Source organism: Hypanus sabinus, unplaced genomic scaffold, assembly GCF_030144855.1.
Source record: "Hypanus sabinus isolate sHypSab1 unplaced genomic scaffold, sHypSab1.hap1 scaffold_135, whole genome shotgun sequence".
NCBI classification, from domain to species: Eukaryota; Metazoa; Chordata; class Chondrichthyes; order Myliobatiformes; family Dasyatidae; genus Hypanus; species Hypanus sabinus.
The window spans coordinates 184,757-208,512 of NW_026779420.1; the positions used below are offsets into that span (position 1 = coordinate 184,757).

General features: G+C 45.6%; 1 protein-coding gene across 12 annotated transcripts in view; it reads left to right on the forward strand.

Moving 5' to 3' along the window:
* The window catches only part of LOC132386864 (NACHT, LRR and PYD domains-containing protein 3-like), a 101,950-nt gene that overhangs the window by 30,073 nt on the left and 48,121 nt on the right, over window positions 1-23,756 (forward strand). For 4 of the 12 annotated variants that reach the window (XM_059959212.1, XM_059959213.1, XM_059959215.1 and 1 more), the window contains one exon: window positions 18,819-19,110. The exons of 2 other annotated variants lie outside the window; for them this stretch is intronic. The gene's annotated coding sequence lies outside the window, so the exon portion shown is untranslated. Of the gene's footprint in view, window positions 1-595; window positions 1,246-8,011; window positions 9,706-17,940; window positions 18,788-18,818; window positions 19,111-19,130; window positions 20,298-22,764; window positions 22,830-23,756 lie in introns of those variants that run through there. 6 more of the 12 variants (XM_059959216.1, XM_059959209.1, XM_059959214.1 and 3 more) reach the window with 6 other exon arrangements.

Here is a 23,756-nt window from a genome sequence, read left to right on the forward strand (position 1 = left end):
GCTGGAGGAACTCAGCAGGCCTGGGTAGCATCTAGGGGAAGAATACAGTCGACATTCCCGGCCGAAACCCTTCGGCAGGGCTGGAGAATAAAAGGTGGGGGTGGGGAAGGGAGAGAGAAACACAAGGTGATCGGTGAAAGCTGAAGGGGGTGGGGATGAACTTTCCCGAACCGGCGGCCTCGCCTCGCTTCCTTCACAGAATCTGCCGGGGTCGGTCCGGGTTGGGAGACCTTCACACCGAACCGTCTGAGATGAGCCGCCGCTCGGCCCGTTGTTCTGGTCCTATTAGCAGGATGACGTAAACATGTTTCTGTATTGTTACTGACAGAGAATCATAAAATTTGTGTTCCGTGTGTTATCTGAATGTACTTGCCTGTGATGCTGCCACAAGTCAGTGTTTCTCTGTACCTGTACCTTCCCGTAATTGTGCACTTGGCAATAAATTCAACAGGACCTGAGAAATCTCAGTGAGATTTGATTAGTGATGATGATCTTGGCAGCTCGGTAGGTCAAATGTATGAGACAGTACACTGTTAAATGCAAAACCCTGAACAGTGTTGATGATCAGAGGGATCTCAGACTCCAAGTTCATCGCTCCCTGAAAGAGACTGCACAGATTGATCGGTGGTTAAGAAGGCAAATGGCATGGTTGCCTTTATTAGTTGAAGCATTGAGTTCAGTTGTGTCTTAGATTTATAAAACTAGTTAGACCACATCTGGAGAGTTTCATACAGTTCTGGTCGCCCCCATTCTCGGAAGGATGTCGGGGCTTTGGAGAGGGCGCAGAAGAGGTTTACCAGGACACTGCCTGGATGAGAGGGCATGAGCTATAACGAGAGGCTGGACAAACTTGTGTTGTTTTCTCCAGGCTGGGGTGAGACTGGATGGACGTTTATACGATTCCGTGAGGGATAGATAGAGTGGACAGACGGTATATTTTTCACAGGGTTGAAATATTTTGGATAAGAGGCCATCCATTTGAGGTGAGAGGGGGTAGATTAATGGAGATATGAGGGGCGTGTATGCTTTTCCTCACCGAGTCTGCTGGGTCGGTCACTGGAATTTGCTCCCTCGGGTGCCCCTCCGCTCTGACGCAGTAACCACCCCGCGCATGCTCACAGCCCCCGGATGGGCGGTGGTTTGTTTTTACCCCGTTGGTTGTTGAAGCGGATCGTCTGGGGGATCGAGGGCGGTAGGGTGAGGGTCCTCGCCCCCTCCCCCGGGGGAGAAATCAGATTCCCATCGGTGAGTACTGAGGGCGGCGTCGAGTCGGCAGCTCTGACGTTGGGCAGTGAGTCCCGGTAACTTCCCGAACTGTCGGCCATTTACTCATTTTCCAACTCTCTGCGCCCCTCAAAGACGGACACACTTCACTGATCTCTCCCGGCGAACCAGCAGCCCAGGCGGCCAATCTCCACACAATTAAAATGGCGAATCAGCCTCGGGGCAAGGGGGCGCCTGTTTAAAACAGAGATGCGGAGAAATTTCTGTCGCCAGAGTGTGGTGAATGTGTGGAATTGGCAGAGGGAGCTGTGGGGTCCCGGTTGGGGGTATTTACGAGGTTCTTGAGAGGTTACGATGAGAAGGCCGTGGAGTGGGGCTGAGGAAGGGGGAAAGGGTCACCCTGATTGAACGCCGGAGCAGACTCGATGGGCCAAACGGCCTAATTCTGCTCCTACGTCCTATGGAGCCGGTTTGTTGTCGGGGAGACGCGCCCACCGGTCACGGTATCCTGTTTTCCGCTCTTATTCTGCCGCAGATCTGCAGGCTGCGGGTTTTTCCCGAGGCCCCGCCCCCCCGGCTCTGTCTCTGTGACAATCGCATTGCTCGTGTTCACGGTCCGCGGAATGCAGTGACTTTTGGCCGGCTGAGTCCAGCCACCGTTTTGTGCTGATGTGGATCTGCTGGGGAAATCTAATATTGGCCAATGAGTCCCGTTAACTTCCCGAACTGTCGACTTCGCCTCGCTTCCTGGAACTTGTCAAAAAAGTTCTTTTCACTTCAGATAAGCCGTTTTTAAGCAGGGTGGTATGTGCTTCGGGGCTGCAGTACCTTCTCCCTATTAAACTATTTAAGAACTTTTTAAAAGCTATTCATTAATGCTTTTTGGGAGGGTGATTTTAGATGCATATCACATTTATACTGAGTTAAATACTGTATGTAATTAGTTTTGCTACAATCAGTGTATGGGAAAAACGTTGAATTTCCCCTTGGGGATGAATAAAGTATCTATCTATCTATCTATCTATCTATGGTGGGTGAGAAAGGGGAATGTCCCAGGTTATGGGGATCTTTGATTTTACCGAGGGAGTGGGAGTTCACGTAGGGAAGACTGGTTTCTGTGATGAGCCAAGGGAGTGGGAGTTCACGTAGGGAAGACTGGTTTCTGTGATGAGCCGAGGGAGTGGGAGTTCACGTAGGGAAGACTGGTTTCTGTGATGAGCCGAGGGAGTGGGAGTTCACGTAGGGAAGACTGGTTTCTGTGATGAGCCGAGGGAGTGGGAGTTCACGTAGGGAAGACTGGTTTCTGTGATGAGCCGAGGGAGTGGGAGTCCACGTAGGGAAGACTGGTTTCTGTGATTTTACCGAGGGAGTGGGAGTTCACGTAGGGAAGACTGGTTTCTGTGATGAGCCGAGGGAGTGGGAGTTCACGTAGGGAAGACTGGTTTCTGTGATGAGCCGAGGGAGTGGGAGTTCACGGAGGGTAGACTGGTTTCTGTGATGAGCCGAGGGAGTGGGAGTTCACGTAGGGAAGACTGGTTTCTGTGATGAGCCGAGGGAGTGGGAGTTCACGTAGGGAAGACTGGTTTCTGTGATGAGCCGAGGGAGTGGGAGTTCACATAGGGATGACTGGTTTCTGTGATGAGCCGAGGGAGTGGGAGTTCACGTAGGGAAGACTGGTTTCTGTGATGAGCCGAGGGAGTGGGAGTTCACGTAGGGAAGACTGGTTTCTGTGATGAGCCGAGGGAGTGGGAGTTCACGTAGGGAAGACTGGTTTCTGTGATGAGCCGAGGGAGGTGGGAGTTCACGGAGGGTAGACTGGTTTCTGTGATGAGCCGAGGGAGTGGGAGTCCACGTAGGGAAGACTGGTTTCTGTGATTTTACCGAGGGAGTGGGAGTTCACGTAGGGAAGACTGGTTTCTGTGATGAGCCGAGGGAGTGGGAGTTCACGTAGGGAAGACTGGTTTCTGTGATGAGCCGAGGGAGTGGGAGTTCACGTAGGGAAGACTGGTTTCTGTGATGAGCCGAGGGAGGTGGGAGTTCACGTAGGGAAGACTGGTTTCTGTGATGAGCCGAGGGAGTGGGAGTTCACGTAGGGAAGACTGGTTTCTGTGATGAGCCGAGGGAGTGGGAGTTCACGTAGGGAAGACTGGTTTCTGTGATGAGCCGAGGGAGGTGGGAGTTCACGGAGGGTAGACTGGTTTCTGTGATGAGCTGATCTGTGTCCGTAACTCTGCAGTTCCTTGCAGTCACGGCCAAAGCAGTCGCCATTCCAAGGCGTGGGAGTATCCGGATGGGAAACTTCTTATTGTGCGTTGAAAAAATTTGGTGATAGCCTAAGTGTATATACTAAAGTTTGTTCTAGCTTTGTTATTTTGGGATCTTTTATACAGTAGTATTGTGGTGAGCATTTGGTCCATAATGACAGACAAGGCAGCTCATTAAGTTCAACAGTTTTATTGTGATAAACGCAAAATGGACCGGCCAGCACAGCCTGGAGTGTGAACCCAACCGGTCTCATGCAGACAGGGGAGGTGACCGTCTCACACCCTGGTTACAGTTATGGTGACCCACAAATACACAAGCAAATAACTGTATAACCAAGCTAAAAGGTAACAACAACTGAACAGGAACATCCCATCATAATCCCACAGAAGCGTTTTAACACAAGAACAATAAACAGTGTTCTTCATTAGAAATGCAGGGGCGGGCTATCATTATCCCTCCCTCCCAGAGTGTCACAGTATGTATCCTTAATTCGGTATCTATGATTTGCTGGAGGACCATCAGTGATTGTCCTTGATCCCTTCTCCCACCCATTCCATCTGCTCATTCCCTGCCCATCTGGGTCAACCTCTGTCCAGTCTGTATCCCACCACCTCAATAATATATATTATATATATCAACCATCTTGTCCAACCTCGGTCCAGTCTGTATCCCACCACCTCAATAATATATATTATATATATCAACCATCTTGTCCAACCTCTGTCCAGTCTGTATCCCACCACCTCAATGATATATATCAACCATCTTGTCCAACCTCTGTCCAGTCTGTATCCCACCACCTCAATGATATATATCAACCATCTTGTTCAACCTCTGTCCAGTCTGAATCCCACCACTTCAATGATATATATCAACCATCTTGTTCAACCTCTGTCCAGTCTGTATCCCACCACTTCAATGATATATATCAACCATCTTGTCCAACCTCTGTCCAGTCTGTATCCCACCACCTCAATGATATATATCAACCATCTTGTCCAACCTCTGTCCAGTCTGTATCCCACCACCTCAATGATATATCTCAACCATCTTGTTCATCCTCTGTCCAGTCTGAATCCCACCACTTCAATGATATATATCAACCATCTTGTCCAACTTCTGTCCAGTCTGTATCCCACCACCTCAATGATATATATCAACCATCTTGTTCATCCTCTGTCCAGTCTGAATCCCACCACCTCAATGATATATATCAACCATCTTGTCCAACCTCTGTCCAGTCTGTATCCCACCACTTCAATGATATATACATCAACCATCTTGTTCATCCTCTGTCCAGTCTGTATCCCACCACCTCAATGATATATATCAACCATCTTGTCCAACCTCTGTCCAGTCTGTATCCCACCAGCTCAGTGATATATATCAACCATCTTGTTCATCCTCTGTCCAGCCTGTATCCCACCACCTCAATGATATATATCAACCATCTTGTCCAACCTCTGTCCAGTCTGTATCCCACCACCTCAATGATATATATCAACCATCTTGTTCATCCTCTGTCCAGTCTGAATCCCACCACCTCAATGATATATATCAACCATCTTGTTCATCCTCTGTCCAGTCTGAATCCCACCACCTCAATGATATATATCAACCATCTTGTCCAACCTCTGTCCAGCCTGTATCCCACCACCTCAATGATATATATCAACCATCTTGTTCATCCTCTGTCCAGTCTGAATCCCACCACCTCAATGATATATATCAACCATCTTGTCCAACCTCTGTCCAGTCTGTATCCCACCACCTCAATGATATATATCAACCATCTTGTTCATCCTCTGTCCAGTCTGTATCCCACCACCTCAATGATATATATCAACCATCTTGTTCATCCTCTGTCCAGTCTGAATCCCACCACCTCAATGATATATCTCAACCATCTTGTTCATCCTCAGTCCAGTCTGAATCCCACCACCTCAATGATATATATCAACCATCTTGTCCAACCTCTGTCCAGTCTGTATCCCACCACCTCAATGATATATATCAACCATCTTGTTCATCCTCTGTCCAGTCTGTATCCCACCACCTCAATGATATATATCAACCATCTTGTTCAACCTCTGTCCAGTCTGTATCCCACCAGCTCAGTGATATATATCAACCATCTTGTTCATCCTCTGTCCAGTCTGTATCCCACCATCTCAATGATATATATCAACCATCTTGTTCAGCCTCTGTCCAGTCCGTATCCCACCACCTCAATGATATATATCAACCATCTTGTTCATCCTCTGTCCAATCTGAATCCCACCACTTCAATGATATATATCAACCATCTTGTTCAACCTCTGTCCAGTCTGAATCCCACCACTTCAATGATATATATCAACCATCTTGTTCAACCTGTCCAGTCTGTATCCCACCACCTCAATGATAGATATCAACCATCTTGTTCAACCTCTGTCCAGTCTGTATCCCACCACCTCAATGATAGATATCAACCATCTTGTTCAATCTCTGTCCAGTCTGTATCCCATCAACTCAATGATATATCTCAACCATTTTGTCCAACCTCTGCCCAGTCTGTATCCCACCACCTCAATGATATATATCAACCATCTTGTTCAACCTCTGTCCAGTCTGAATCCCACCACTTCAATGATATATATCAACCATCTTGTTCAACCTCTGTCCAGTCTGTATCCCACCACCTCAATGATATATATCAACCATCTTGTTCATCCTCTGTCCAGTCTGTATCCCACCACCTCAATGATATATATCAACCATCTTGTTCATCCTCTGTCCAGTCTGAATCCCACCACCTCAATGATATATATCAACCACATTGTTCAACCTCTGTCCAGTCTGTATCCCACCAACTCAATGATATATATCAACCATCTTGTTCAATCTCTGTCCAGTCTGTATCCCACCACCTCAATGATATATATCAACCATCTTGTTCATCCTCTGTCCAGTCTGAATCCCACCACCTCAATGATATATATCAACCATCTTGTCCAACCTCTGTCCAGTCTGTATCCCACCACTTCAATGATATATACATCAACCATCTTGTTCATCCTCTGTCCAGTCTGTATCCCACCACCTCAATGATATATATCAACCATCTTGTCCAACCTCTGTCCAGTCTGTATCCCACCAGCTCAGTGATATATATCAACCATCTTGTTCATCCTCTGTCCAGCCTGTATCCCACCACCTCAATGATATATATCAACCATCTTGTTCATCCTCTGTCCAGTCTGAATCCCACCACCTCAATGATATATATCAACCATCTTGTCCAACCTCTGTCCAGTCTGTATCCCACCACCTCAATGATATATATCAACCATCTTGTTCATCCTCTGTCCAGTCTGTATCCCACCACCTCAATGATATATATCAACCATCTTGTTCATCCTCTGTCCAGTCTGAATCCCACCACCTCAATGATATACATCAACCATCTTGTTCATCCTCTGTCCAGTCTGAATCCCACCACCTCAATGATATATATCAACCATCTTGTCCAACCTCTGTCCAGCCTGTATCCCACCACCTCAATGATATATATCAACCATCTTGTTCATCCTCTGTCCAGTCTGAATCCCACCACCTCAATGATATATATCAACCATCTTGTCCAACCTCTGTCCAGTCTGTATCCCACCACCTCAATGATATATATCAACCATCTTGTTCATCCTCTGTCCAGTCTGTATCCCACCACCTCAATGATATATATCAACCATCTTGTTCATCCTCTGTCCAGTCTGAATCCCACCACCTCAATGATATATATCAACCATCTTGTTCATCCTCTGTCCAGTCTGAATCCCACCACCTCAATGATATATATCAACCATCTTGTCCAACCTCTGTCCAGTCTGTATCCCACCACCTCAATGATATATATCAACCATCTTGTTCATCCTCTGTCCAGTCTGTATCCCACCACCTCAATGATATATATCAACCATCTTGTTCAACCTCTGTCCAGTCTGTATCCCACCAGCTCAGTGATATATATCAACCATCTTGTTCAATCTCTGTCCAGCCTGTATCCCACCACTTCAATGATATATATCAACCATCTTGTTCATCCTCTGTCCAGTCTGTATCCCACCATCTCAATGATATATATCAACCATCTTGTTCAGCCTCTGTCCAATCTGAATCCCACCACTTCAATGATATATATCAACCATCTTGTTCAACCTCTGTCCAGTCTGAATCCCACCACTTCAATGATATATATCAACCATCTTGTTCAACCTCTGTCCAGTCTGTATCCCACCACCTCAATGATAGATATCAACCATCTTGTTCAACCTCTGTCCAGTCTGTATCCCACCACCTCAATGATAGATATCAACCATCTTGTTCAATCTCTGTCCAGTCTGTATCCCATCAACTCAATGATATATCTCAACCATTTTGTCCAACCTCTGCCCAGTCTGTATCCTACCACCTCAATGATATATATCAACCATCTTGTCCAACCTCTGTCCAGTCTGTGCTGCCTGGGGTGATGGTAGTGGCAGATACATTGGGACTTTTAAGAGATATTTAGATCGGCACATGAATGTGAGGAAAATGGAATGATATGGACATTGTTCTGGCAGATGGGATTAGCTTAGTTGGCCATTTCATTAATTGAATAGACTGAGCACTGTCCTGTACTGTTCAATGTTCTGTGTCTTTTGTCAAGAGTTTTCGGGGTAACGGAGGCAAAAGGAGTGAGTGGGAACAACAGGTCACTGGGGCCCAGAGTGGGAAATGTGAGATCACTCACTTCTGTAGGAGAAGCAGAAACACTGAGTGTGTTTAAATGGAGAGTTTAAGTGCAGTGGGTAGAGAGGGAGGTGAAAGGTATATTGTGTTTATTGTAAGAGTTATTGGGTATAAGAGTGAAATGACATTAACAATTACTTGCGTTTTGTTGAGATTGTACCTGGAATATGGTGTAAAATCCCGCTCGGCATGGGTTATACAGACCTGCTGTTGAAGAAAGGCTGATAAAATAAACCAGCAAACTATAGACCAGTGCTTCTGACATCAGTATTAGAAACACTGCATATATAAGTATTTGAAAAGACATGACTTATTTGGAACAGTCAGCATGACTTTGTTTGCTCTTGCCAACACACAGAATTTTTTTTTTGATGACATTATGGGGAATGTTGCCAGGAAAGCAGATAAAGGCAATGCAGCGGATGTTGTTTACACGGACATTTGCAAGCATTTAACAATCCCGCGTGGGAGGTTGGTCAAGGAAATTCATTTGCATCACGTTCAACGTAAGGAAGTAAATTGGAGTAGACAATGGCGTTTTGGGAGAAGGTGGATGGTGATGGTAGATGATTGTCTCCATTAATCGGGGCTTGTGACCAGTGGAGAGCCGCAGGAATGTAGTTGGGTCCGTTGCTGTTTGTCATCTATAGCAACGTTTAGGACGATAACGTTTTTAACTTGATAAGCACATTTGCGTGTGACACCAAGATTAAGGGTGTAGTTGACAGAGAGGCAAATTACAGGGATCTGGAACAGCTGGAAAGACAGAGCTGAAAATGGCAGATGGAATTTAATGCAGGCAAGTGCGAAGTGTTGTGCTATGGTAGGTCTTACACAGTAAACAGTAGAGCACTAAAATTGCGGTGGAACAAAAGGATCTGGGAATAGAGGTCCATAATTCATTGAAAGCAGCGCCACAGGTAGATAGGGTGGTTAATAAATGCTTTTGGCATAGTGACCTTCAGCAATTAAATTATTGACTGCAGGAGATGGGATGTTATTTTGAAGTTGTATAAGACATCGATGAGGCTGAATTTAGAGTATTGTCTGTAGTTTTGGTCACCTGCCTACAGGAAAGATGTAAGTAAGTTTGAAAGAGTGCTGGGAAAAATTTCAGTGATATTTCTGGAGGACCTGAGTGATAAGGAAAGGAATAGTTTTGCACTTTCATCCTTGAAACGCTAAAAATTGAGAGGAGATTTGACAGAGCAGTACAACATGACGATGGGTGTAGATTGGTCAATGCAAGCACTGAAGTTGGGTGGAACGACAACCAGAGATCATGCATTGTGGGTGAAAGGTGAAAAGTTTTAGGGGGACATGAGTGGATAAGTCTTCAATCAGAGGGCCGAGAGAACGTGGAACGAGCTGCCAACAGAAGTGGTACATGCGAGCACAATTTTGCCTTTGAAAATCTGGATGGGGAATATGGCTACTGTGCAGGTGGGTGGGAACAAGTAGTTTAAATGGCTCGAAAAAAGCGCCTGTACTGTGCTCTGTTTTAATGTGACTCTCTAACTATGACTGTGTGAGTCCTTGATCACAGACAAAGGTATGATCCGAAATTAATATCAGACTTGAATTCCCCAAGAATACTCAACAGCCTGGATGTGTTTTGACATGGTTTTAAACTGCTCCCTGTCATGGATATTTCGTAACCAGGGAAAGACAAAATGCTGGAGTAATTCAGCAGGTCCGGGCAGTGTGTATGGAACTGAATACAAAGGGAACGTTTCGGGCCGGGACCCTTCAGTGGAGCTGGAAAGGAAGAGGGAAGAGACAATATCATTGATTGAGCTGGAATGTGTGGGTTGCTTTTCTGTGAGGGTCTGTGTTTAAAAAGCACATTCGTCAGAACAGGGAGCGGACTTTCTGCTGAAACCAAATCCAACCGGTTCGACATTTCACTCTCTATCACATAAACAAAGTCACTTCAGTGTTCTGTTTAACTACTTCTGCATATGCAAATGTGCTAAACTGTTAATAGTTTGCAATGACCCTGTAACAGGTCATAAACGACACTGCCAATGGGCTCGAACCAGCTAAGTTACCAATTACAGTCCCTGCCCTGTTTGCAGAATTTAATTATTTTTACTTCAAACTCACATTACCTGCAGTTGTTTTTAAACTTTTTTTCACGATACTTTTTTTAAAAAATGGATCCACGACATTCCCAACTGTGACATTCCTTAATACAAAGACGCGGCACATTGCATGAAAAGTGCATCTTTCCCAAGGTTGCCAATAACCCTTAAAAAATATTGTTGATCTAAGGTGAGGGGTGGAATGAGGTGGAGAGAGAGGGGTTGAGCAGGGAGAGGGGAAAGGGCAGGGCAAGGGTCTATGAGGTGGACACGGAGCAGCTGAGATGAGGGTGAGTCAGTGGAGTAGGTAGGTGGGGGGGGGTAGATGATGGGAACAGAATGGGGAGACAGCGAGAGGGGATATGATTAGAGAGAAAGGGACAGAGAGGGAGTTTGGTAAAGAAAATTCACTTGCTCCATGTTCAACGTAAGGAAGTAAATTGGCATTTTAGGCGAAGGGTTATTAGATGGTTGTCTCCCTGACTGGGGGTTTATGACCGGCGGAGAGCCACAGAAATGGTAGTTGGGTCATTGCTGTTTGTCATCTATGATAACGTGTTTAACTTGATAAGCACATTTACTTATGTCAGCAAGATCAGAGGTGCAGTTGGCAGAGAGGCCGGTTACAGTGCGATCTGGCGCAGCTGCAAATACTGAGCTGCAAATTGCAGATGCACTTTCATGCAGGGAAGTGTTGCACTATGTTGGTCTTCCACAGTAAACGATAGCGCACTAAAGAGTGCAGTGGAGTAAGAGGAATAAGGCACTGGTGAGTTTGAATTTGGAGTATTGACTGCAGTTTTGGTCACCTATCTACAGAAGAGAAATAAATAAGGTTGAAAGAGTACTGGGAAAAGGTGCGGGTTGTTTTTCTGGGAGATTCCAAGCTCAGGGTCTGGCGTAAGCAGCTGTCTGGCCCCGCACATTCCACAGAACCGTAGGCAGTTCTTCTTAAAGCAGAACTTTAGGCCATTCTGCTGAAACCATATCCAACTGGGTTGACGTTTCACTCTCATTTGGGTATGAAGACATTCACGTTATCAGTCTGTTTAACTATTTCTGCTGCAGGGAAGGTCAGTGAATCTGAAAGCTGATATAAAGAACACTTACCGGTAGTCTCGAAACCGCAACGTTACCAATTACAGTCGGTGCTCTGCTTGCCGCGAGTTTACGGAATTCTATAACTTTTTCCTTCAGACTCACATTGTCTGTAGTCGATTCTAAAACATGTTTTCATGATTCCTTAAAAAAACATCAGTTTGTGACAGGTCTGGTGACAGTCACCAGACCTTAAGACACAGGAGCAGAATTCAGCCTATCGATTCAGTTCTGACATTCCATCATGGCTGATCCCCGATCCCACTCAACCTCATACACCTGCCTTCTCACCATATCCTTTGATGCCCTGACCGATCAGGAGACGATCAACTTTTGCCTTAAATATCCCCACGGACTTGACCTGCATTAGAGTCTGTGACAGATTCACTACCCTCTGGCTGAAACAAATCCTCCTTTAATCTTTAACCAAACAGTCGACCCTCAATTTTGAGGCAGCACCGCCTAGATTTTGATACCTTCACCACAGGAGCATCCTCTCCACGTTCACCCCAGCCAGTCCTTCCAACAGTCCGTAGGTGTCAATGAGATTCCCCAGCATTTTTCTAAATTCCATTGAGTAGAGACCCAAAGCTGCCACATGCTGTTCCTATGTTAACCCCTTCATTGCTGGAATCATCCTCATGAACCTCCTGCCGTCACTCAACAATGACAACACATGTTTTCTGAGATATTGGGTACAAAACTGTTGACAATACTGTAAGTATGGCCTGATTAGTGTCTCATAAAGACTCAGAATATTCTCCTTGCTTATGTATTCTTGAAATAAGTGAAAACATTGCATTTGCCTTCTTTATCACAGACTCAACCTATAAATTAACCTTCCAGGAGTCAGACACCTGATTCCCTCTGCACCTCTGATGTTTGAACATTCTCCCGTTTAGATGACAGTCTACATTGTTAGACAGGGATTGACAGGCGGCAGCTGGGCAGGAAAAAGGAGGAGAGATGGAGAGGGGTGAAGGCACGAGAGAGCGGGGAAGGGTGTGGGGAAAGAAGGAAGGGGAAGGAGAGTCGCGCATGGAATGAGGAGAGTGCAGGGGGAGGAGAGAGCTGGGGGTAGGTGGGGGAGGGGAGGGTGGGAGGAAAAGTGGACGGGGGTGGGAGGAGAGTGCAGCGGGGAGGGGGCAAGTGGGAGGACAGCGCGGGAAGGAAAGCGAGTGCTTTTGTAATGAGCGACAGACACTATATAACCGAATAACTTTGGCAGTGGCTCAGACTGAAATCTGCGTGCATGGTGAGCACCGTTCACCCGGCACCTCACTGAACTCCGTCCGGTTTCAACATCACAGTAAGTGATGTCTCCGATTCTTCAGAACCAGGGAGCATTTACAATCGGGTTTGGCTTTTGTCGGGCTCAGGAGGGAAGTCAGTGGGAGAAGGGAACTCTGAAATCTTCAAATTAACAAATTAATTATTGACCAAATGGATTAAAAGAAACAATTACCTTCAACTACAAACATTCTCCAGTTGGTTTCTACTGAGACGCTGCAGAAAAACCTTTCTGCAGTGATATGTGAAATGTCCCCCAGGGGCAGGGAAAGGGTCTGTCTCCCTCTCCTCCCTCCCTGCCACACTCTCACTCACGTACACAGGAAAAACTATTCGGAATACAGAGCTGTTGTCAGACTTTGGCATTCGGAATGTCGCAGTGGACAATGCCACATTTCGATTTATTTAATAATATTGCAGATATATACATATTAAAACTATATATTGGGTGTTTGAAGTAAAATAAACTACTGGAAACTCTCAGAGTCTGACAGCAATTGTAAAAAGTAGACATTCAGCATGCAGACACTGGTGAACTTTCTATTCCAAATCATCGGTGTTTTACTGTTTTTTCCTGTTACAGGAATATTTAAATACAGTGTTCAATTAGCTTTGTTCACAGTCGAAGGTCAGCGCGAAATGTCGAACTGGTTTGTTCGGTTTCAGCAGAGAAGCCGCTCCCTGCTCCGAGGAATGCCTGCGTGACGGAATCCGCCCTGCGGACAGGCAGGAGCTTGCACACAGAAAATTGCACTGTGAGTCTCACAGAGCAGCAACACCGGCCCCTCTCCCGTAGTTACTAAATGACCCTCGTCTGATGGTCTGGTGTAAAGTTAGAAGAAAACGACTTAGTGTAAAGAACAGTCTTAGTGAATTAAGGTGAAACTAATCCATATTTATCTGATATTTATTTCTGATCTTTATTTCCAACCGACACGTTCCCTGTGTTTTGGATCAGTGATCAAGAAGATTTTCACAAACAAGAGAACATTTGGAGATGTTGGAGCAACTCTGTTGGAGAAACTCAGCAGGCCAGACAGCATCTAGGAAAAGAGTGAACAGTCGACGTTTCGGGCCGAAACCCTTCGGCAAGACTCCTTTCCAAGATGCTGCCTGGCCTGCTGAGCTGCTCCGGCATTTTGTGTGTATTGGAGGAAGTTATTCGCTCTATTTTGTCTCTTCTGGCGGTCGTGGTATTTGTGTTCTTGCATTATCCTGTCTGCACGGTTGAGATTCTCCACAATTCATGTCCAGGTTAAAAACAGTTCCTGCATCAGGGGTTACGATTCCAAAGCAAGTGTGCAAAAAGATGTTTAGTCAACATGGCTTCTGTTTCCAAAACTTGTGACTTCAGATGAATGCATGTCGTTTTTCTCATGACCGTGTTTATTGTTGGTGTTTCGAGCTGATTTCCTCAACGTCCTTTAAAAGAAAAGACGTTGATTCTGTTCAAGGTCTCGATACATAACAAACATTGTGGGTGGGGTGGTGACCAGTTACAGAAAGCGACAGGCAGCATTGCAAAGCGACCACCATGATTTCACTGTGTGGGGCAGCAGGCTTGATGGGCTGAGTGGCCAATTTCTGCCTGGTCTGTGCACAAGGAAAGCTCCGAATACAGAGTTACTGTAAACTAAGTTAACAAGTACGGACCACGGCAAATAACCTACTGTTGAACAAAAAGCAACGATTGCAGTAATTAAATCATCCAGAACGTTGAGCGAGATGATAAGCAACAATGAACCTAGCACTGACCCCCACTGCACCCCACGAGTCACTGGTCTCCAGTCAGAGAGTCAAACCATCTTCCACCACTTACTGGCTTCTGCCGCAAAACCAATGTCCAAATCAATTTACCACCTCATTCTGAATGCCAAACCTTCTTGACTAATCTCCCAGGTGGGACTCTGCCAAATGTCTTGCTACATTGTACTGAACTATATATTTTTAATTCAGTGAATTAACTGTTCTCTCTCCCAGAGCAGTAAGTGTCACATTGTTCCAGTTTGACAACTGACCAACAACATTCTTGCACAGCATACTTTCACTGCTCTGGGGAGAAACTAACCATGAAAGTTATGGGGGAGACTTTGCAGAGCTCTGCTGTTGCCCAAGGCCCAGTGTCTGAGTCCAGGAGCTGATGACCCCGGGGCTGCTGCAGGACCATCCACACTGCAAGTGTCCTCTCAGGGCAGTGGAGCGAGTCTGTTTCAAAAAGCCTCGGGTATCCCTGTGAACACAGCCCCAAACCGGCAATGCTCAGAGTCTGGCTCTCTGGAAAGTGAAATGAGAAAGATGGTTTCCCATCACTGACAAGTGGAGCAGTGGCATTACTGCCCCACAACGGCTGTGATTGAGTCCCAGAGATGAGGATGTGATCCTTGTCCGTCTGTCTGCACAGTTTGTTATTGGGAAACAGTGAAGTACACGGGAAGCGGATCTTCAGCCTGATAGGCCCAATCGGGATTAATTCCCGTAGAGTCATCAGGAGGATGTGTCATATCACAGGCATACATCGTGAACGTTGTTGGCTTTGTGGCAGCAGTACAATGCAATATATAATAGTAGAGAAAAAACTGTATTACAAGAAGTATCTGTTACTGAAAGTTAAATAAGTATTGCAACAATGAATTCAGTGAAGTAGGTTCGTGGGTTCCATGTCAATTCAGAAATCAGATGGCAGAGGGAAGGAAGCAGTTCCAGACTTATTGAGTGTGCGTCCTCAATCTCCTGTACCACCTTCCTGGTGATACCAACGAGAAGAGGGCATTTCCTTGGTGAATCAGATCCCTAATGACTGATGCCGCCGTTTTGAGGCATTGCTCCAAGACGATGTCCTGGATGCTATGGAGGCTACTGCCCATGATGGAGCTGACTGAATTGACAACATTGCTGAGAGTATTTCGATCCTGTGCTGTAGCTTCACCACTTCCCCCATCCTGCCATATCAAGCGACGTGCAGCCAGTTAAAACAGTTTTTACGGTACAACTGTGAGAAGAGCTTGGGCACTGGTATAATTGTTAGCCTTCTAAGGGATGTGGAAACTTCCAACTGCAGCAAAAATGACCCCATCTCTGAAGCATTCACAGAATACAACTCCTGTTTCTCTGGGGTGTCTGAAATCCCTTGTAAATCTGTGTGACGACAGCACCCACCACTTCCTCACTCTCTGTAAATCGATAGAAATACATAGAAAATTCCCACGATGTATTGTATTGAAGGAAAGGCAGATGAGCTTAGGTCATGGATCAACAGATGGCATTATGATATTTTCACCATTATTGAGACTGGCTTGCAGCGAACTGGCAGCTCAGTATTCTGGGGATCTGTTGTTTTGGACAGGACAGAGCGTGAGGGATTAAAGGGGTAGGGGTGGTTTCACTCAGAGAAACTGTCATGGCAGTGTGCAGTAAGGGCAGATGGGAGAACTCATCTAGTGAGGTTTTATGGGTAGATCGGAGAAATAAAATTTGTTTAAACATGTTAATGGGTCTGCCTTATAGACCACCCAAGAGTCTGTGGGATTTAGAGGAACAAATTAGTAGACGTCAGAGAATATTGCAAGAAACATAATTTGTTATAATTTGATTTTAACCTTCCACATACAGACTGGAACTCTCATACTGCAGATGTACTCATGTAGTTGACAAATGTCTCACAGAGGTTTCATTAATCAGTACATTGAAGTCCCAAAGACTCAAGTGTCCTACTTGATCTCCCATTAGGGACTGAGACAGGACAGATGTAACAGATGTCTGTGTAGGGAAACTGTTTGCATCTGGTGATCACAATGCCATCAGATTCAAAGGAAGTATGGAGAACGATGGCTCTGCTCCGTGGTATTGAGGCCCTGGTATAGAAAAAAAATTGATGCATAACAGGTGTAGGCAGGTAGGAAAAATTTGAGGTACTTATGGAGTTGAGGAAATGCAAGCTAAGATTGAGGAAAGAAACCAGGAAGGCTATCGGGTGGCATAAGGTTGTCCTAACAGACAAGGTGAGGGATCATACAGATGTTTTAAAAGCAAAAGGATTTCAGGAGACACAATTGATCATCTGGATTATCAGAATGGCAATGTACGCATGGAGCCAAAACAGATAGAGGAGTTCTGAAGTGGATCTTTGCTCCTGTGTTGAATCGGAAATTGAATCTATATAGGTGAGGCAAAGGAGAAGTGAGGCCACGGATGTTATACAAATTACAGATGAGTAAGTGTTTTGGGCAAATTGGGCAACTTCGAGTGTATAAATCCCCAGTGACTGCGAAGTTCAATCGTTGGACCCCGATGTAGGCGGATGCAGAAATTGCAAGGATGTAACCATTATGTTTAAGTCATGCTCAAAGACAGGAGAGCTACCAAGGGATTGGAGGATAGCTAATTTTGATCCACTGTTTAAAAAAGGCTCCAAAATTAAACCAGGAAATTATCGGCCGGTGCACTTGACATCAGTCGTGTGAAGACATTGGAAGGACTGGATATAGGAGTATTTAAATAAACAGGACTGATTAGGGACATCCTATATGACTTTGTGTGTTCTGGACAATCAATTGAGTTTTTCGAAGAGGTTACAATGAATGTTACCAGGAAAGTTGATGAAGGCAAGGCTCTGGATATTGTCTACATGGACTTTAGCAAGGCATTTGGCAAGGTCCCGCATAGGGTGTTGACCTATAAATTTCATTCTCTTGGCATTCAAGTTGGGTTAGTAAATGGGAGTAGACATTAGCATAGAGGAGGAAGGCAGATAGTGGTAGCAGATGGTTGCCTCTCTGACTGGAGACCCGTGACTGGTGGAATTCCGCAGGGATCGGTGCTGATATCCGTTGTTGTTTGTCAACTTTATCAATGATCTTGATGATAATTAGATTATCCGGATCAGCAAATTTGCAGATGGCACCAAGGTTCGGGGTGTATTTGACAGCGAGGAAGACTAACAGAGCTGACAGCGAGATCTGCACCAGGAGTAAAAATGTCTGACAATGGCAGATGGAGTTTAATGCAGGCTTGTGAGCTGTTACGCTTCAGTAGGATCAACCAGGGTGGGTCTTACACAATGAAGGGTTCGGCACTGAGGGGTGCGGTAGGACAAAGGCATCCGGGAATACGGATCCATAACTCATTAAAAGTGGCAGCACACCTAGATAAGTTAGTAAAGAAATCTATGGCACATTCGCCTTCATAAATTAAAGTATTCAGTACAGGTGACTGCATAGTATAAGACAGTTATGAGGCCTAATTTGGAGTATGTTTGCAGTTTATGTCACCTACCCACAGGAAAGATGTAAATAAGGTTGACAGAGTACAAGGAAAATTTACAAGGATGTCGCTGCGATTGGAGGACCTGAGTTATAAGGGAAGATTGGATAAGTTATGACTTTGTTCCTTGGAACGCGGAAGATTTGGGGCAGATTTGATGGCGATTCACAAAATCATGAGGGGTATAGATAGGGGAGATGGGGTAGAAGGATGAGGATAGTGAGGGTTAGGTCAGGGGATAGAAGGGAGTGAGGCTCCCATTTTTGATCGGCAAACAGCTCCCCCCTCCCCCATGCTCATTTCAATCAGTGCGTCATTCCCTCCCTGTCGATCATTTTAACGTATCTGACGACTTTCAGTGAGTGCGTCACTCCCTCCCTCGGTAAAACCTCTGGCCATTTGGAATAAACGACTTTTAAGAGAAATAAATTCAACAAGTATTTCCGGCGGGGTGTGGAATGAAACCGTGGGCGAGGAGGTTTCTTGTGACAATAATTGTCCGGATGGAAATGCAAACATCTCTCCCAGTTTTTTTTTCCAGTTAGTGGAAATATATAGTTGAACGTGTTTGCTTTAATTTCAGCAGAAATGCAGCTCCCTGCACCTGAACAGGCGAGGGAGGTTTGAGCTGAAACTCTTATCCACGCCAGGCAGTCTTTCTTACACAGAGGGCGGAGCTCAGATCCTCCCTGAACCCGGGCTGGATCAAATCGCTGCGTCAAACAGAGAAACTCGGCCCCACTGGTTGCGATGAAAGAAAAAGGAGAGATCCACACGGAAACCCGGACAGAAAGGTTAACGCAGCCTGTTTGTTTTCCTCTTTAGGGTTGCTACATCGACCCCACTCCCGCCTCCTCCCGCTGTCAGACCCGTCCTGAGCCGGTGAGAGTTCATGTGACCGGGCTGCGGCAGTCCCGCTCTACCCCGGCTCACCCGGCCCTGTCCATCTGTAATGAGCGGCGGACACATCACAGCCGAGTGGCCTCGGGAGCAGCAGCTCATACTCAACTCTCCGTACAGGGTGAGCACACCGGGGCAGGACCATTGTTGGTCACTGTGGAAATCGGACTGTGATTTCCCGGGACCACATTGAACGCCGGCCGGTTAATCATCAGAGGTAAGTGTTGTCTATGATTCTGCACAACTATTCAGCACTTAGAGCGAGGCTCGGCTTTGGTCGAGATCGGGAGTGAATTTAGTGGGAGAAGGGAGTCCTGACATGTTGATGTTAACGAGTCAAGTTACTGTCCAAATGGATTAAGAGAAACGACGTCTTTGCCGTCAAGCAGAAATACTCTCCCGGGGTGACTTCTACTGAGTTTGAGCAGAAAACATCTTTCACCCCCGTAGTGAGATGTGAAATATCCAACGGGGCAGTGACCCGTCACCGATCTTTCTGAAACAAGAGAAATCAGCAGATGCTGGAAATCCGAACAACACACAGAAAATGCTGAAGGAACTCCACAGGCCAGGCAGCATCTATGGAGAAAAGAACAGTCGACCTTCAAGACCCCAGCTAATGTACTTTACATCACGTCATCGGTTCTTTCGCTCTTCCCTGCACCACAAAGAGTTAAACTTTCTTCACACTTGAATGACAGTGTTTTCACTGGAACACTGGAATTTAGGAGGATGAGAGGGGATCTGATTGAAACGTATAAGATTTTTAAGGGATTGTACACACTAGAGGCAGGAAACATGGTCCTGATGTTGGGGGAGTCCAGAACAAGAGGCCACAGCTAACAAGAAAGGGTAGGTCATTTTGAACAGAGTTGAGGAAAAACTTTTTCACCCAGAGAGTTATGGATCTACGGAATGCTCTGCCTCAGAAGGCAGTGGAGGCCAATTCTCTGGGTGCTTTCAAGAAAGAGTGAGATAGAGCTTTTAAAGACAGCAGAGTCAAGGGATATGGGGAGAAGGCAGGAACGGGTTACTGATTGCAGGTGGTCAGCCACGATCAAATTGAATGGTGGTGCTGGCTCGAAGGACCGAACGGCCTACTCCTGCACCTATTGTCTATTGTCCATTGTCTATAAAACTGCTCCCTCTGGCACCGACAAACATTCCACTCTCAAAATCACTGAGATCACATTTCATCTCCATGGTGCTGTTCGTTTGGAGAGAATGTTTCCCTGTGCTAAGGAACAGGAGGCGGAGAGACCCACTGGTAACAGTGTAGGTTTATTTAATGATTATCACCAGGAGCTGACTGAACATTAACCAGGGTGTGTTCATTACTTACTGAACCCGTAACACAGCCTCACTGGGACAGGGTGGTAACAGAACCTGGAGCCGCAGTACACGGTAAGAAGCTATTTTTGCTGAAATATAAAATACACAAAGGCAGTCAGACACTTAAATGAGACTGAGAACGTATTCGCTTGTTCAACAATTGAACTGTAGCGAATCGCTTTTGAAAGAATTAATAATTCCCTTCAGCTAATTGAATGCATCAACTTCCTGTGCGTGTCCCGCGGGAAACCGGTGTAGTTGGAGGTGTTATCGGAAACGCCGCACTTTCAACCCAGCTCCGAATCATCAGCAAAGGCTCGGGGGGTGCGAGCTTCCCGCATCTCGGAACTGTCCCCGGGCTACTGCTTGCAACAGCAGGAAGCCGATCCGTCCACACTCGGGGCTTTACCGATCCCTGACCGAGGGAACTGAGGATTCGCTTTGCTTATTCCATCACTGGCGGGATCGACACTATCTGTCCACCCGGTACGACATTTCGGTAGGTAGCTGCTGGGAGAGGGCGAAATTATGAGAACTCCTCACACTGCAGTTTATAGCGGGGGAGGGGTGTAAAGATGTGATGGCTCCATGATTTAGTTGCTTGGTGAGACCTGTTGATTCCTTTCTGTCAGAAGTGTGTGGATAGCTGTGAGATCAAAAGAATGTTTAACACAGTGAAATCTGCACTGTGTGAGTTGTCCTGTGAGGAAACGTCTGTCATCTTGACTTTTTTTCATTTATTGAGAAGAATTTGACATGACCTAAGTTTACAGGGTGGTATATACATTGCAGTTCTTTTTTTATAATAACAATGTACTCGATTGCATCCGTAATAGTTTGGTAAAATCAGTGGGATATTTGATGCGGATAGTCAGAGGCTTTTTCTCAGGGCTGAAATGGCCGCCACAGGAGGGTACATGTTTAAGGTGCTTAGGATTCAGTAAGAAGAGATGTCAGGGGTAAGTTGTTTTTTTACGCAGAGAGTGGTGAGTGGTGTGATGGGCTGCCGGCAACGGGGGTGGAGGTGGATATGATAGGCTCATATAAGAGACTTTTGGATAGGTACATGGAGCTTAGAAAAATTGAGGGTTATGGGTAACCCTAGTAATTTCTAAGGTAGGGTAAACGTTCGGCAAAACTTTGTGGGCCGAACGCCCTGTATTGTGCTGCAGGTTTTCTCGGTTCCATGTTTTTCAATGTTACTTGTTTGCATGATTGACATTTTCCACAGGTTAAGTAAAGTTTAAGAACAGCTCTGGAACAACGGCACCTGTTTCAAAGCAAGGATGCGGGATCGGTGCAGCAAACACCGTTCCGTTTTCAGAATTTCTAATTTCAGACAGATACATGTATTGTTCCTGTGTTGACTGAGGGTGTTCTGAACTCTTCTCCTCAATGGCCAGTGGAAGCAAAGCCTTTGATTCTGTTGAAGGCCGAGATTCCTGATAAACAGTGGGTTACAGGGATGGACATGGGGGGATACGGAATGAAATTTCAGATCAGATCAGCCGTGATTTCATTATCTGCAGCATCAGTTTTGAGGGATGTGTGGTCCAGTTCTGCGTACGGTATTGATATGTCGACTGGAAAAGCTCTGACAATTTAAATAATGTAAGCTGGTATAATGACTGCATTCGAAGAGAGATATAATTTTATTTATATGGTGAGCTGAAAACAAGCATTAAATTGATGAACGATTCACCTCCAACTTTGTGCTTTAAGTATGTGCCCCAGCTACGTCAGGGAATTCAATTTATGACCAACTCGGTGAATTGGACAACACGGTGTTGGACCGACAGGCAAGCTCCTGTCCATGACAGAGTTGCCCATGGCCCTCTATTTTTCTGAGCTCCATGTACCTATCCAGGAATCTCTTAAGTAATCCTATCGTATCCGCCTCCACCACTGTCGCCGGAAACCCATTCCACGCACTCACCACTCTCTGCGTAAAAAAACTTACCCCTGACATCTTCTCTGTACTGACTTCCAAGCACCTTAAAACTATGTCGTCTCATTGTAGCCATTTCAGGCCTGGGAAAAAAAAGCCTCTGACTGTCCACACGATCAATGCCTCTCAGCATCTTATCTAGCTCTATCAGGTCACCTCTCATCCTCCATCTCTCCAAGGAGAAAAGGCCGAGTTCACTCAACCGCGTTGCCTGGCGGGCTTTCAGACGTGTTAACGGCTGAGGTAACAATCACGTCATTCCACCCCCACCGTCACTATCAACAGAGTATTTACAAACTACGTTATTTTCATTGATGCGAAGAGATGTCAATCACTGGTTACACCCAAATGCAGAGGCGGACCTATCTACGAGTTTCTTAAGCGACACTTTTTATTCCCTTCTACCACCGTCGCTGTCAATGCATTCCATGCACCTACAACTGTGGAAAAAAAAACTTGTCATCCCCTGTCATCCCCCTTGTACCTTCTTCCAAGCACCTTAATACTATGCTCTCTCTTGTTAGCCATTGTAACCCTGGGAAAAAAGCTATCGACACAAGCAAAACCTCTAATCTTATACACTTCTGTCAGGTGACCTCTCATCCCCCAACGCGTCAAGGACAAAAGGCCAAGTTCACTCAACCTATTCTCATCAGGTATGCTCCCCAAACCAGACAATATCCTTGTAAATATCCTCTGTGCTCTCCCTATAGAATCCATATCGTTTCCTGTAGTGTGGTGACCAGAACTGAACACAGTACCCCCGAATGGAGTCTAATTAAGCTCTCATATAGCTGTAATATTACCTTATACTCTTGAACTCAATATCATGGCTGATGAATGCCAACTCACCATATGCTTTCATAACAACCCTGTCAATGTGTGCAACAGCTTTGAGTGTTGTATCAACAAAAACTTAAGTTCTCACTCATTCTCCACATTGCCAAGAGTCTTACAATTAATCTTATATTCTGTCTTTCAAGTTGACCTACTGAAATGAACCATTTCACAATTATCTGTATTGAACTCCATCTGCTGCTTCTTTGCCCAGTTACGCATCCTATCGATGTTGCACTGTAACATCTGACAACCCTGCAGACGATCCACAACACTCCCAACTTTTGTGTCATCAGCAAATTTACTAACCAATCCTTCAACTTCTTCATCCAGATCATTTGTAAAAATCACAAAGAGTAGGGGTCCCAGATCAGATCCCAATGGAACACTACCGGTCATCATCATCCCCGCATCTTCAACCGCCCTCTGCCTTCTGTGGACTTGCCCGTTCCGGATCCACAAAGCAAGGTCTCTTTGGATCCCATACCTCACTACTTTCTAAATGAGCTTTCCATGGGAACCCTAGCTAGCCTCTACCTGAAATCCATATACAAAACTTGCACTGCTCTGCCTTCATCAATGTGTTTTGATACATACTCAAAGCATTCAGTCAGGTTCATAAGGCATGACCTGCCCTCGGAAAAGTCCTGCTGTCTATCCCTAATCAGATTATGTCTCTCCAAATGCTCATGAACCCTGCCTCTCAGGATCTTCTCCAAAACTTGCCCATCACTGAAGTAAGACTC